The sequence below is a fragment of the Macrobrachium rosenbergii genome, chromosome 12 (genome assembly GCF_040412425.1).
Source record: "Macrobrachium rosenbergii isolate ZJJX-2024 chromosome 12, ASM4041242v1, whole genome shotgun sequence".
Lineage (NCBI taxonomy): Eukaryota > Metazoa > Arthropoda > Malacostraca > Decapoda > Palaemonidae > Macrobrachium > Macrobrachium rosenbergii.
Window position 1 is genome coordinate 60,715,320 of NC_089752.1, and position 15,688 is coordinate 60,731,007.

General features: G+C 32.7%; 1 long non-coding RNA gene across 1 annotated transcript in view; it reads right to left on the minus strand.

Annotated features, from left to right (window-relative positions):
• LOC136844245 (uncharacterized) overlaps positions 1-15,688 on the minus strand; it is a 348,915-nt gene that overhangs the window by 192,221 nt on the left and 141,006 nt on the right. The window lies entirely within an intron of this gene.

Below are 15,688 nucleotides of genomic sequence, written 5' to 3' on the forward strand. Positions count from 1 at the left end.
TCCTTAACAATTTTGTAAGATTATGTGTCTTGCAGTTATGTTGGCAAAATACAGTATGTACGAAAACTGTCACGGCTTACTCACTGACGGAGCATTTAGATTTAGAGCAGCATGAAACCGTATAATATAAAAAAAATAAATTATACACACACTCATGCAGACTCCTGGACGACATTTTATAAAGTTTAAAGAAATGTGTGTGCTTGCGCAGATGTGTTTGTGTGTGAGTGCGTGTAAGTGTGTGAGTGTGTGTGAGATAGAGAGACAGAGAGAGAGAAAAAGAGATATTCGATTTCCAGATCCTGAGCTGACAAAATAATATGCATCGCCTAAATGCGTAAAAGAATCAAACAAAAACATATTAGTGTAAGAATTCAGATTCCTTTTGCTGACATAAAGAAAAAAACTAACGTACCAATGTAAAGGAATAAATTCCTTCACCTGAACGGGAGAAAGAAACATGAGAGAGAGGAAAAACCCACCCCCGGTCAGGCTAGGCTACAGACTGGGTGTCCGTCGTATAACAAGAGGAGAGCTGAAAAAAAAAAAACTCATTGTCAAACTAAAAACAACAACGATAAAGAAAAAAGCTAACCGGAGGAAAGGGAAAACAAAATGATAGATGGGATGCGAAAATGAATTGAGAGAGAGAGAGAGAGAGAGAGAGAGAGAGAGAGAGAGAGAGAGAGAGAGAGAGAGAGAGAGTGTTACACGTGTTTGTTTAATTGCTTAATTTTTCTTCGCATTTTTCTCTCTCTCTCTCTCTCTCTCTCTCTCTCTCTCTCTCTCTCTCTCTCTCTCTCTCTGTATACTGGACACCTATAATTGGATGTGTTATTAATCATTCTCTTGATTGATTCTGGATTATTTGTATGGGCACTCTCTCTCTCTCTCTCTCTCTCTCTCTCTCTCTCTCTCTCTCTCTCTCTGTGATAAATTCCGCGTCAATACTCCACCGATTGGTCGTTGCGTCAAAGTTTCTCCCGATTAGAAACTATGGCAAAGTAATGTTTCTCAGTGGATAAACCACCCAGGCTCCGTGATGCTTCTCTCTCATCTGGAAACCGACATAGTGGCACTTCTTTGAAGTCTCATGATTTTCCTGCGTGAGTTGCAACTCACATAATGACTTCCTCAATTCTGGAACGACGTCGTTTGATAAAGAAATTCACTGGCCCTTTTTTGCATAAACGTAATGAGGACAGAATTTTTATTACGCATGAAAAAATAGACGTTATTTGAGATGCATGGACTAAGAAAAATCTTTTTTATAATGTGCTTGATTAGGTATTTACAAATACACATATTGTGATCCCATAATCTTTGTATTATTGTTCTCAAGAATGCGCTCCATCCTTCAAATGATAACATCATCATTCTACGTATACGTTAAAACAACACTGATTATTCTTATATCATTGGGGCATTCCTGGTTAACATTCATTGAAGTTTGACATGATGTTCATCTAAGTTCATCCCCCCAAAAATCCATTCATAATTTATAACCGTGTAAAGAAAACTTTAAAATAGTCTACAAAGCAATTTAGGCGAAATTCAATTACCCCATCCCATGGACTGAGTGAAAAATAAGTTGATAAACCGATGACCAAAACATTTTAGGATATCGAAAGAAGTGAATACAATATAGACTCCCCCTGATGGACGCCGTAATCACATCTGGCCAGCTGCAATGGCCCCGGTAACCTCCTCTCTCTCCTCTTGCTATCGAAGGGAAAAGATGTAATGCAATTGCTTTTTGGAGTCTCTCTCCAGTAACTAGGGTGGTGGACGCGTGGCTGCGCTGCATACGAAGTAATTGAAAGTGTACTTCAAGCCTGAAAGAACTGTAGTAAATACATGTCAGTCTTAGCGTTACTGGAGAATTTTTCCAATGATAGCAGTAGTTGTAGTTGAATTATGTTGAAACTGAATATAACTTCAAAGTGAAAATGAATGAAAGGACCTTATTAAACATATTGTTATTGTTATTACTATTATTAGAGTGGGAGTATTCGTAGTAGCAGTAGTTCACAGCTAGATCAGATAATATTAAGTTCACATATCAAGCTGACTGATATTGAACCTTATATCCAGAGGAGCATAAGTATTCCACACACATGTAGATATGTATGTATGTATGTATGTATATATATATGTATATATATATATATATATATATATATATATATATATATATATATATATATATATATATATAAACACACACACACACACACATTATATATATGTATATATATATATATATATATATATATATATATATATATATATATAGAGAGAGAGAGAGAGAGAGAGAGAGAGAGAGAGAGAGAGAGAAGAGAGAGAGAGAGAGAGAGAGAGATTCAAATGGCAAGGTGATATACAGAACATGGGGGAATAAGAGTAACTCGCTTCTCTGTACAGTAACATTAATTTTTAATCACTGAATAAAACAAAAAATACTTCACTGAGAAATAAGAGTAACAAGAAAAGAATAGCATAAGAGAATAATGGCAAATAAAACAGGATGTAAAAATGAGTTTTCATACAACGCTGAGGCAAGAGCATAAAGAGAATGCTACATAAAATTGAAAACGTAAACTACAAAATGATTATTGCTGAATTCGCGTTGACATTTAACAATAACGATATACGAGACAGACTGTAAAATCATGCCCCCTTTACTCTCTCTCTCTCTCTCTCTCTCTCACTGTGTCTCTCTCTGTCTCTGTCTCTGTCTCTGTCTCTGTCTCTTTCTCTTCCACCGACTTCGACAGCGCCACGCGAACGATTTGAGTCCTTTATCAACGCAAAACCCTTAATTAGAAACACGGCCAGTCGACCGGAGCTAAACGCTGTTTCCCTCCGATGAAAGTTTTATGATATTGACCTCAGGCTCCTCAAAGATAAAAAAAAAAAAAAAAAAAAGGTCGGTCGGTACGATTTGCAGGACTAAAAAGTCTGACTGGGTGAGCGTAATATGCGGGTGCTACCGAGATTATGTGGTCTTCGGTTCATGACGTCCGTTTGGAGTTTTAATCCTGAATTTTCGCTGATGTTGATTTCCAAGACCGGAGGTTCGTTTGAAGTTTATTAATCGTAAATAAAACTTATGGATTAAGGCTTGATTCGGATTAAGTTTTATATATATATATATATATATATATATATATATATATATATATATATATATATATATACTCTCTCTCTCTCTCTCTCTCTCTCTCTCTCTCTCTATATATATATATATATATATATATATATATATATATATATATATATATATATATATATATATATATATATATATATATATATATATATATATATATATATATATATATATATATATATATATATATATATATATATATATATATATATATATATATATATATATATATATATATATATATATATATATATATATATATATATATATATATATATATATATATATATATATATATATATATGTATATGCTCCATGTTAAATACCAGAGACATAATCGAATCCTCACCACTGTTTTGTTTGAGAATCACCAAATGATAAGGAGGCAGTCTGCAGCCTCACAGCCTACAATAGAGTTCAAGAAAAAAGACCGGGAACTCTTAGGGTTTTGGGTATCCATGGATGGGTCGCAGAAAAGAAGTAAAACACGAAAGAGGAAATGATGTTTGTGTTTAGGCTTCTAGTAAGACAAAGCTGAAATATAAGTGTGTGTGGGGAGAAGGATAAAGATTGACTGTGTCTGGGGTAACTAGGAAGAGTGAATGAGGCCAGTAAAAAGCTCTGACAGTAAGCTCATCTGGTCCAGGTATGGAACAGAATGAGAGATAAACAGACATCCTCGGTAAGAGTCTGAATCTGTGGCGGTCTGGGTTTGAAGAAAGTGGAGGCGGGGCGACTTAGTAAATTTACTAGGTGATTCAAATGGAAAGGAGATATACAAAACATGGGTGTCTGTGGATATAAAGTTTCTGGAGTAAATGAAAGTACAGACTCTTGAAAAAAAATTTTAAGTTAGTATATCCTAGAAGAAATCTTTCCAAGGTGCCAAAGATAAAAAATTTATAATGAAATTACTAATGAACACTAAATTATAATTTAATGTCAATAAGCAAGAGAGACGCCAGTGAAATTATTCTCCCTAAAAAGACAAAATTATGAAAAAAATATTCTCAGACTATTCGGAAATCGACTCAGATTTACCTTATAATCTCCCATGATTCTTTGTATCGACGAAAACTAGTGCTATAGCCTTGGATTGTTTGTTCTTAGAACCTCCAAACAAGTGTTTGACTTCTAAGAAGACTTCGTGACGTCTGTGTAGCTCTCTCTCTCTCTCGCCCTCTCTCTCTCTCTCTCTCTCTCTCTCTCTCTCTCTCTCTCTCTCTCTCTCGGCGCTTGTGCACACGAGACCCGCCCCTTTTGTTTAATGAGGTCTGTCTTCTTCATTTCCCCCTTCATTTTCGTTGCCAATGAACCCAAATGAAATCACCCGGGTCTGTGGTGTGGAAATCAACCACTTCTTATTTTCATTCCTCGCTTGGAATAGTGTGTGGCATTGCGGGGGCCGGGGAGGGGGCGGTTGTGGGTTGGTGGGGCTGGAGCTAGGGTCATGGGGATATGAAGAATGAGTATAACGTCATGAAAGACTGTGGGAGATCAATTGTCACTCAATTTTTTCCTATTTGTTTTACTTTATACTAAGTGAGTTCGTTATTATAGGTGCTTCTATGCTTCTGTATTTTCTTTAAAATAAAACTCTCATCATCAAACAAACTAAAAAATATTTTATTTCCCATTCTGCATCCAAAAATTTTTATTTATTTTTGTATTACGACTAAATTATTTTTACAGAATTCATATACTTGTTTTATTGGGGCTCAGCTCATTAAACAAAAGGAATATTTTCTTGTTTATTTTATGGGTTGCTCTATGAGCAAGAGCCCGTGTTGGCATGAAGCCAACATAATCTCGAACAACAACACCTGGCAGGCATCAGGGCAGCATTGCCCTGATTGGAAGATCACCTGTCCCTTCGGCCGCACTGCATTGCAATTACACTTAAACAAAAGTTGGTTGCCCCAGATCTTAAAAGGCAGGCTCTACAGCTATCTATAAGATATTTCTTCAAAGATATATATATATATATATATATATATATATATATATATATATATATATATATATATATATATATATATATATATATATATATACACACACACATTTAAATATATACATATACACAAACATATATACATATATTACGTATATAATCAGTAAATTCATAAGAATGATTATTAATTAAGTTTCACCATACCTGCTACCTTCCTAAAAATTCATGACCATTTGTATTATGTTACGGATTGCATGTATTTCATAATTACATAAGATTACACACAATCATATATATATATATATATATATATATATATATATATATATATATATATATATATATATATATATATATATATATATATATATATATATATATATATATATATATATATATATATATATATATATATATATATATATATATATATATATATATATATATATATAATATATATATATATATATATATATATATATATATATATATATATATATATATATATATATATATATATATATATATATATATATATATATATATATATATATATATATATGCACACGCAATAATCACACATTCGTATAACTGGCATAAAGTGTTGTGGTTATTCAATCGTTATTCACGGTTTTCGAATAATTGCATAATTTTACTCACATGAATGTATACCTATGTGATTGAAAACTTTCATCAGAATAGACCTCTAAATTGAATTAATAATCACCACTAATTAGTATAATAATTGCCCTTTTTAAACTATCGGGGAAAACATTAATGAGACCGTTGTGTAGATACAGGAAAATAATCGGACGCATTGTTTCAAATCTATTGTTATACCTTTTATTTTATAATTATTTTTATTTAATTTAACCTACAATCAGATCCGTAATTAAATTCCATTACTGCAACGGTCTTATATTAAAGTTTAAACACCAGACTATAGTGCAAATAATACAGTTTTTTGAAGGATAAAATATGGTATTCAGAAAGCAGAAAAGAAGGATGAACAATGTGTATATGTCTGTTTTTCATAGTGAAACAAAGAAAAATTCTCGTTCGATGAGATAATTATCTTTTACAACGTTCATAAATCATCCTAATTTACCGATCTTTAAGGTGATTAGAAAAGCATTAAAATATATAATGAAATACTCATTTTAAAAGAAAGCATAGATGCAAGGCAAAAGAAACAATATAGCGTCATACTTCATGAGAGAGAGAGAGAGAGAGAGAGAGAGAGAGCACTTATACATGCAAGGGAAAAGAAAGAAAATAGCCTCATACTTCATAAGAGAGAGAGAGAGAGAGAGAGAGAGAGAGAGAGAGAGAGAGAGAGAGAGAGAGAGAGAGAGAGAGAGAGAATATTAAAGAATGGACGATAAAAAAATAGTTCTGAGAAAAAGTGCAAGAGCACCACATGCATTTCCAGGCAAGAGTGGGAATACTTTTTCGTTCGATGGCGGTTCGTATTGCATTCTCTTTTTCAGCCAAAGGTCAGATGGCTGGCCACCACTACCCAAAACCCATTTCCCGTGCATTTACAACCGTTTATTTGCATTCTCTCCGACATGGAGCCTAGTATTCACATACAGGAAGACACAAACATAGGTGTATGCATATTAGGCAAGGCAAGGGCATATATATATACACACACACACACATATATATATATATATATATATATATATATATATATATATATATATATATATATATATATATATATATATATATATATATATATATATATATATATATATATATGCTGTATATACACATGTATGTATGTATATAGTGTGCGTGTGAGTGTATGTGTTGGCTATACTGGACGTTAACTTTCATGGGATGAGGTTGTTAGCCCATGCTTTTTCCCCTACTGAGTGTGAAACCCAGCAACTGACCAGTCACCAATTACAGAATCCATTGCTTTAGTCAACTGACGTCCAAATTACATTATTATAAATAAAATATCACATATCATTATATACATTTATCTATTCAACGTTGTATATATGTTGATAATGTTATAAATCGTGTGTGTTCACATCCATTCAGTAACTGTCCCCTCACGGAAGAACTAGCTTAAAAGTGAAGAAAATTGTACATTCACATGCTTATATTTTATAAAAAGGATATTAAAATAAAAAGAGGGAAATGTTTTTACTTACTGATGAAATAAAATACGAATCTTTAAATAGATGAATTCTAGGATCATTTTTTTCAACGAATTCAGTCCTTTCATTAAACAATATTGATGCAAGTGGAGCTTTTCATCTTTTTTAGCTTTCTGTAAAAGAAAACTATTGTGCCGGCTTTGTCTGTCCGTCCGCAATTTATGCTGTCCGCACTTTTTCTGTCCGCCCTCAAACCTTAAAACCACTGAAGCTTGAGGGCTGAAAATTGGTATGTTGATCGTCCACCCTCCAATCATCCAACATACCAAATTGCAGCCCTCTAGCCTCAGTAGTTTTTATATCATTTAAGGCTAAAGTTGGCTATAATCGTACGTCTGGCAACGATAGGACAGGCGACCACTGGGCCGTGTTTAAAGTTTCATGGGCCGCTGCTCATACAGCATTATACCGAGACCACCGAAAGATAGTTCTATTTTCGGTGGTCTTGATTATATGCTGTACAGAAAAATCAACTGCGTCGAAGAAACTTCGGAGCATGTTTTACTTGTTTTCATTATTATGAAAAGATTTTACAATAAAAGAACTCTCTAACAGAACTATGGAACAAACAGGAATTTAATAATCAAAACACCGCACTTGTAACTGATTCAACCACATAAGAAACGTGAATACTACATAAAAGCAAACTCTAGAATTTACGTCCAGAACAGCAGACAGTTTACCAGTTGAAGCTTTAGGCTGAGCTATAGTTCGTGCCTGCAGAAAAAGCATGAGTCTGGTGTCCTCTTCTATGCTTTTTATAGTCTTGCAAAAAATACCAATAAAAAATCCTTCTCGTTTAGTATAACATCCGATTTTTTTAAGGGGTGGGAAACAGATCCATGTCTCTATTTCCTGTTAGGGATATTTGCATCGTCTAATTTTCATCCAATACATTATTATTTTCAGAATTCAGATTATGCTGAATTTTATATATATATATATATATATATATATATATATATATATATATATATATATATATATATATATATATATATATATATATATATATATATATATATATATATATATATATGTACACACACATTGTCATGAAGTGATCAAGTACCTGGTTATTACACAATTAATAAGACCAAAAAGTTACCTCACCTCAGCCAGACACTTGAAACTTCATAACAAAAATATTAAGACTGAATACTCTAAAGGTACAGTGATCCCTTAAAACTTGCTTATCACTTGAAAAAATCAGTCTAACTTTATCAAGTTATGGGTGAGGTAACAACTAATAGGCTATAAACAGACTAGTGGAAAATGGGCATCACTTCATCAAACACTATAACGGTTTTCCTGGTTCTATTTCACTTTGATAAAGGAGAACTAGACAGATATATCACTTACCTTTTACACATTCATTAATTTCTCTAAGCACTGGTGGTCAAAATGAAACACTGTGCTTTTAAAACTTTAAACAGACAAATTTATTTCTAAGTTCAAAAGTTATAGCCGAGTTCACTATCTCAAAAAATTTACAATTACTTGACAACAGTGTAAGATTTAAGTATTTCTTAATTAAGATTAATTCACAAAAACTTTAATTTATCAAGAAAGCTATTTGGTTAAGTAAAATTCAAACCATTAACTCTCACTCAAGTTTTAAATATAAGTCTGAACATCAGCAATTAGCCTAAGTATTCACTAAAACATTAATAAATGGGAGTCAATACAGGTATTCACTGAAATCTCAATAATTATAAAATTGGAGCAATATGATAACACAGACATATAAGAATGAAATATCCAAAAATGGAAATATACCAAGGGCAATTTCACTACGACAAAAATATGTTTAAAGATTATATCAATCTTTCAAAAGATTACCTTTATTTAAAAAAAAAAGGCTAAACTCGTGTCTTTCTAAAACCTCCTCAAAGACAACACTACCAAGTCACAATTTTTGCACTTAGTAGAATATAGTTAACAGGAAGACATATTAGAACTCACTATAAGAGATACTATCCACCTCTTATCAAAATAATAATTCTCCATCACAAGTACAAAAGATATCAAGTAAGAATCTTACCTTCTTCAACAGAAAATAGTACAATGCATTTTCACAATGCTTGCACAACATAAAACACCTTAGATCATTCTTACAAAATGTATACAATTCATGGGTGAATTTGACAAAACTTATGCTTTTGTGGAAGGAGGATAACCAACTTTATATATATATATATATATATATATATATATATATATATATATATATATATATATATATATATATATATATATATATATATATATATATATATATATATAAATATATATATATATATATATATATATATATATATATATATATATATATATATATATATATATATATATATATATATATATATATATATATATATATAAATATATATATATATATATATATATATATATATATATATATATATATATATATATATATATATATATAAACCCTAAGTACCAGAAGAGACCAGAGAGAGAGAGAGAGAGAGAGAGAGAGAGAGAGAGAGAGAGAGAGAGAGAGAGAGAGAGAACTGCTATCTTTGAATTCCCCAAGGCAACTCCTGGGTCTCCCTAATTTCCCTTTGAATATATATGGTGGGTCCTAAAAGGTTACTAACCAGTCCCTTCAGTCTTTGAATAACAGATTTCTCCTTCCACCTCTCAGTATACATGATACATAATGTAACATACATTATGCATACAGGTATACATGTATGGTATACATATAGGACTGGAGCTTCAAGCTCCTTATCTCAAAATTGACATTTTCTGTCCTGGATTAACCATCTGGGTAAATAGAAAAAGTATTTTGCGACCAAACTGGCTCGGCTGTCAGCATGTCAACTTCATCTCTCTCGCTTCCTCATTCTTTTCTACTCAGATTATGAAAACATAATAAGGCATAGGTAAAGATAATAACTTCAAAACAGGCACACAGAACAAATGTGTAACAAGCATTTGGCCGATAACTGTCATCTCATCAAGATAAGCAAAGTGGCCTCTTCAAATGCAACTTCCCTTTGGTCAAAACAGATGGGTACACAGGAAATGGTTATCTGGCAATGTTTCAAAATCTCTCTCTCTCTCTCTCTCTCTCTCTCTCTCTCTCTCTCTCTCTCTACAGCATTTAAACTTCCACAAACACAGTGTGTTACAAACATGAATGATTATACACTACAAAGTCACTTCAAAACATATGAAATGGCTGAAAATTATATCAAAATACAGAACACAAGAATCATCTGTAAGAAATAAAGACATCTCAAAATCATAGACATCAAAACATACACATGCTCCGTAGGCCCAGACAGCCAGCGAGAGAATGAGACCCGCTGACCAATAGAAATTCAGCACCCAATGACATCATGCAGTAATAAAAACTGTGTATGTTGATTTGTAATCCAGTCCTGATGAAGCTGCCGAGAGGGGTGGGGAAACAGTCCATCGATTAGAAAAAAGAACAAGTAAACGGAAGAACCCTGAATGATTTTTCATTATTTCCGAGAAGCTTGCAGAAGAGAAAATGAAGAAGCATAGACTGATTCAAAGTGTTGGTAAGAGTATAGTATTGGCGAACAATGCCATTGACTTTGATAAAAATTGCATAAGAGAGAAAATATGCCCAAATAGCATATATATATATATATATATATATATATATATATATATATATATATATATATATATATATATATATATATATATATATATATATATATATATATATATATATATATATATATATATATATATATATATATATATATATATATATATACAAATATGTATATATAGTAATCAATATTATAAAATTGTTAATATCCTCCAATTACTTATAATAGTAAAATAAACTGCACACTAGAACAATTTGTATATTCCTGATGATGAAAATTCTTCAAATCCTATCACTTCAACAGGAAGAGTCATTGTCCTCATTAAATTATTACAATCAAGTTTCTGAGCACATTGTAGCCAGCACTGGCATTGTCCGTACAGCAAGTCCAAATTGCGTGACTGGAACTACCGTAAAAACATCAGGTCATGAAGTTATTTTCATCTTTCGAAAATTACATTACACAGTAACGCTAAGCCTTTGATTACATTTTTCTTGGCATTTTACGTTGTAATTCCATCTGACGAAAAAGATTAGATCTCCCTAAACCTTCATACGAGAACGAATGTGCCGATGTAACGTCTTCATTCAGCCTTTCACTTTTAGTCTTTTCTCTTTACATGCTCATGATTAACTCTCAGGCGAGACTGACGTACTCGGCACACGTGTTGAGTAATAAGATGATTATCCAAGAAAAGTACTATATACTTTACTCTTTTCTCTCCTCTTTCACACATGTACTCACACACACACAAGTGTTTATCACAAATATATACAGTACATACATACGTACACACATACCTACTCCAAATCTCTCACAAGGCTTTGAAGGAAAAAACCTGTATAACACTTCTCTCTCTCTCTCTCTCTCTCTCTCTCTCTCTCTCTCTCTCTCTCTCTCTCATACACACACATACAAGCATATATATATATATATATATATATATATATATATATATATATATATATATATATATATATATATATATATATATATATATATATATATATATATATACATGTGTGTGTTTGTTATATATAAAAAAACATCATAATATTTCATTTGAACTGCCTCCCCTCTCTCTCTCTCTCTCTCTCTCTCTCTCTCTCTCTCTCTCTCTCTCTCTCTCGGTATTTTCTTCAGTAATTTGACCCATGTCTTTACATTATGCAGCAGTTCAAGCAGAATAATAACATGGGAATATTTCCATTGCCGTATTTTTATGGTTTACTTATGGAATATAAAATATCTAAAAATGAAAATACACAGTATTTTTTATCAGGTGTGATCATATAAATTTTAAAGATGATTATATAAATGTTCTTACATATTCATACTCAAAATGTGACAATATATCTAGGATCATGACACAGCTAAAGTTAAGGGCATCGGCGGCCTGTAATTTTGGTGATATTGGCTCAATTTCGTGAAAATTAGTTATCGTCATATTTCCACAGATCTGGGTCCCGCCCAAGATAATATCGATACGAAGCCTTTTAAAAGGTCTAAAGGCCAATTTAAAGGCCAAACCCAAGTAGAGAATTAAAGGTAGGTCTGGTTAGGGGTGGTTTTACTATTTCATTTTGCATTCATGCTTCAAGTATTTGTATTTCTTTTCATTGCATTTTGTTCCGTATGCCATACAATATGTTTTCCTGATAGAGATTGCAACTCTTCCCAAGTTCCCATGACTGAATAATACGAGCCAGTTGTCCAAGAGAGAATGCTTATATTTCTTTGATGTAATCGTGTATTTGTTATTTTCAATCGATTGCAACACTTCCTCAGACTTTTGGACATCACTTGTGTATTATATACAGTATATTACCAACATGCCAAAAAAAGAAGTTTTGTAAGCGAAGGGAAGCAAGCTCTCGCAATATCAAAACTTATCTTGAAGCTAAAAGTAAAGACACAGCTATGCTGTGGCTTCTCACATGTTGCCACCAACCACGTGTGATGAGGAGATGCCAAGTACTTTCTATTACGAAGCTCCAAGTGAAATCCTTTATTCCCTTGCACAAATATATCAAGATGATGATGATGGCACCGACGACTTTTTTTTTTTTTTTTTTAAGTTATCTGATGATGAGGAGGGGGAGGAGGAAGAGAATGAGCATTTTCAAGATATAATTGCTGTCCCTGACGTAGCAGGTGATGTCGGTGTTTTATCAGGAGCCAACCTAAGAAGTTTTTTTTATTGAGAAGTTATATAACTGAAAGAGATCTTCTAAGTGTAAGCAATGATGGAGAAATAGTTTCATTACCCTTGAGAGTTCTAAAAGACGCTTTTAGTTTGACGTATTGCGGGCAGTGTGACAGCAATATACCACTTGAAATTGACAAAAGCAGTTTTGTTGTTGACTTGAAACTAAAGTGTCAGTGTGAGGTGCCGTCTGTTTTTCAATATACCGTACCAAAGTGAAAGCTAGTGAAAGTATGAAAACAGAACATATCGTTGCAACAACAGCTTCATTTATATATCAAAACATGATAAATGGGGGAGGCTTTGGAGCCTTGAATAACTCTCGAATTGCCTTCGGTGCCAAACCTTTAGCAAACAGCACTTACCAACGTTATAAAGAGTATATTGAACGGATTGCTGACCAGACCTTCAAGGAACCCATGAAAGAAGTTGATAAAGCAATATTTGATTATTATGAAAGCATTGGGGTCAAACCAGATGAACATGGTAATTTACCTATGGGGGTAATATATGATGGTACTTGGATGAAAAGGGGACATTAGTCCCCTATTGGCATAGGAATTGTTACCGAGGCTTACACTGGGTTTGTTCTTGATGGGGAAGTTTCAGTAATATATGTAATTCCTGCAGTACTTTGGATAATAAACTGAAAACAAATGAACTAACAAAAGAACAATATGATACACCTTATGAAAAACGTATACAGTCTTGAAAATGCAAAAAGAATTTTGACCAAGCTTCTGGAAATATGGAAGCTGCTGGTGCTCTCGCATTGTGGCAAAGATCACTAGACAGGGAATTCATATATAAAGTATTTGTTGGTGATGGGGATTCGACAGCATATAAAGGAGTATGCAGTTTGAATGAGGGCACTGGTCCTTATGGCACTCCATATCAGTGCTCAAGGAAGAATGAATAAACCACGTTCAGAAGAGGATTGTCTTTCGTCTCATGGCCTTGAGAAAGAAATATGTTTCGAAATATGTAACAACAACAAACAAAATTAAGTTTAGGAGTGAGCTTGGAGGACTCAATAAATTGAGTGATAGCACGATGATAAAGATTGGAAAATATTTTGGCATTGCAGTAAGAAACGGAGATAAAGATCCCATGACCCTATAGTTACCATGAAAACAATATAATGGCAATCTTTTTACATCTGACCAATGATGATAAAAATCATGATCATTCTCAGTGTCCTGTTGGCAAAAATAGCTGGTGTTTTTATAATCGTGATCTGACAATGAATGTATCTCCCAAGAGTCACAAGATGAAAGTAAAACTCCAACTTGCAGAGGAACAAAAGATCCCAGTTCGTCAAATATTTGAAGAGCTTTCCTCTGATGATTTACTGCAAAGATGTGCGAAAGGTCGTACTCAAAACCTAAATGAATCGTTCAACAGTAAAATATGGGCAATGAGTCCAAAGATCAGGCTTCATGGGAAGGATACTGCGACCTTTGCTTTTCATGTTGTTGCAACGGAACATAATATCGGCTATGCAGCAAGTTCACTGCTGCTTATTATGAAAAAAACGACAGGAGAAAGCCTGAAAGGCCTTCAGATGAAAGAGAAGACCAGAAAACGAATGTCTACTATGTATTCAAGAAAGCAAAAGAAGCAAAGAACATCCAAAGGAGGATATGAAGGAGGGGCTCATTAGCCTCCTAAAAACCTGGCAGCACAAGAGTAGAGTGGCGTTCTATAATAACCCCCCAAAAATAATATATACTATTGTCTTTAAGTGATTAATGTTTTTTTTTTAGAAGAAATAATCTCTCTTATAAAAGAGAGGGGAACAGGTGCCATGTAGGCTTTCCAAGAAACTTTATATGTTTCTAAAAGCAAAATAAATGGTTAGCAAAACTTTAACTGCGTTTTTCTCAAAACATAAATTTTCTACATTCAAATTCCAAAAACTCCCTTATTTATGAATGGATTTTAATAATCTAAAAAGCAATTTGAATAAAGATAGTGAGAGAACACACCTGCGAATTTATTTTTCTTTTTTCTCTCAAAAAAATTTTTTACCAAGATTTAATATATAATTTTATGGTATTTTTATTGCATTTTTAAAAATATTTTTTAATAGCATACATCACATATTAGATTTTTGAGTTTGCCGTTTTACTTTTTTTATTGAATAATAAATAAAGAAGGAGATGTACTTACAAAAAAAAGTGTTATGTTTAAAAGAAAAATATTCGTTAAAAAAAGTTTTCATCCAATTCACCTGAAATTTTGTGTGCATCTTCGGTCAAACTATATAAAAAAAAAATAAATAAAATAAAACGCGAAGCTAGAACCATCCGAACAGTCACCTTGCGGTGTAGTAGGTGAACTTATCATACCAACATCGCTGTGGCCTAAGTCTCTGGAATATATCTTAAAGAGGTTTCATTTTTTTATTACATCGTTTTATGACACATGTTTTACATGCAGTTTACCTTTGTAATTTGCCTCGTTTCACTGACTAATTTATTAAAGTTTTATAAACATTCTACCCTCCGGCATTACCTGTTAGATTTAATAATCCATCCAAACACATTCATTGTATCT